Consider the following 1,823-nt stretch of genomic DNA (forward strand, 5'->3'; position numbering starts at 1 on the left):
TATATGATATTCAAAATTAGGTTTGCTGCGTAGCACCGTAATATAAGCAAATAGATGGATAATAATAATGATAACAGTGCTCGAATAGGAACAAGATGTTGTAATCGTATCAAGCATCCCTTCAACGAAAAGTTCCTTTATTCAGTCGTATAAAAAATATTTCAGCATAAACCATAGGCCCTATTTATTGACTTCTTGAAGTATACATTACCACCTACTTCTTTACATATATTGTGCACTTCTTTTATTAGAGCAAGCATGAATCAATTTGCAGAAAGGCTCAGAGAAGACGAGAAACCTTTGACTCTGGCAAGCAGCGGTCAAGCGGATCTGATATTCCGTATTCGGCGACAAGAAAAACATGTCAACATCAAAAGGTTTGCGAATTTATGTTATTTGATAACAGATTGTTAAAATATAAGATTTCAAATAGAAATAAATAAATATAGCCTAATGTAAAGCATCACTTCAATTCTGTAAACCTCGGCGCACGCTATTGCGTTGGCGTTGGTCGATAGACACCGCCAGACGTGACGACGCGGCGCGTGACGCTCTGCTAAAGGCTGGTTTCCATAAAATCGCTACACGGTATTGTGGTCGTTTTCGGCGACGTTGCTTGGTCGGTAGAGTTGGAAAGCCTTTTCTATTACTCGTGGACAGCTACGAAGTTCAATCATTGCGATGAAAACTGTGTTTTATGGAAACATGTTAAGTCGGCGGACTGGTCCCCGGCAGACGCCAGCGCAGACAATTTTGGCTGTATGGCGATGTGGTGTGTGCCCGGTATTGGGCGAGTCATACGTTGTGTAAATGGGATTAAAATAAATGAAAGAAATTTAAAGTTCTCTATAATTATATTAAGTTGATGTGTGTAGGTATGTATTCTGTTCTGTTCCACTTTTCCAGGCAGGAATTCCGAGAACAAATTGGCGGGCAAGGCATCGTGAATTCATATCTGCAATACGGAATGCACGGAAAGCTGTCGTAGCTGTGCGTACAGGACAACCTTTACCACCACCCCCTCCGCCAGCAGACAATCCAGGTGTGTACCGGAATTGTAGTTTGCAGTTTTAGTCAGCAACGGCTCCGATGCAAATAGTGGCGATTCAGACGGAAGAGAGAGTGGAGAAATAATACGGCCTCTGCCACAACTGTTGCCCTGTTTCCTCTTGAAATACTGTATCAACTTATCAAAACCTTCGGAATTTGTTTTAGTTGAAAGTTGTCTCAGAGGTCCGGAAAGAAAATTTGCCATTCTTGGCCAATCGGCACCACCGTCCACCATTCTCACTCTCTCTTATTTATGCGTAGGCCTATTTGATGCAGTGGTGGCGAAATTTGCCAACAGGGGAGTCCAAAATATAAAACAAGTTTGAACCAATAGGAGGCCGACTAAAGCCTCGGTTAAAGTCCGGAATAAAAATCCCTGGTCGACCGTTCACGGGGAGAGTTTTATGGCCCGGCCAAATTGTGCTTTTAGACCAAAATATTTACGGATTGGCAATCAAACTAATGTTATTTGGATAGGCAAATTATTATTTTTGTTTCGACGACCATGTCGCCACCACTGATTTAATAAAACTTGCCCTGTTTTAGTAGAAATAATATGGTTTTAATTTTCGCCTTCAGCATACATTTTAGAATTAGGAAAGCCTCCGCATAATGGTATTGCACTTTTGGTTTGCCTTGTTAATAGATGGTGGATACAGTTATTATTGGGTTCTTGGCTTGATAATTCAGGGCCTTATCCAGGAAGAGTTACTTAATATTTCCTTTTAATCTTTATTGCATCTATCTTTATAAAAAAAAATGAATATAACCAA

General features: G+C 40.4%; 1 long non-coding RNA gene across 1 annotated transcript; it reads left to right on the forward strand.

Annotated features, from left to right (window-relative positions):
• Positions 1 to 107: 107 nt before the first annotated feature.
• Positions 108 to 1,752, forward strand: LOC117103727. Its single transcript, XR_004444644.1, has 3 exons — positions 108 to 377; positions 907 to 1,042; positions 1,697 to 1,752. It is a non-coding gene; the product is annotated as an uncharacterized LOC117103727 (long non-coding RNA).
• Positions 1,753 to 1,823: the final 71 nt, after the last annotated feature.

This window comes from Anneissia japonica, unplaced genomic scaffold (assembly GCF_011630105.1).
Source record: "Anneissia japonica isolate Jap-2015-1 unplaced genomic scaffold, ASM1163010v1 scaffold127907_len1823_cov197_single, whole genome shotgun sequence".
NCBI classification, from domain to species: Eukaryota; Metazoa; Echinodermata; class Crinoidea; order Comatulida; family Comatulidae; genus Anneissia; species Anneissia japonica.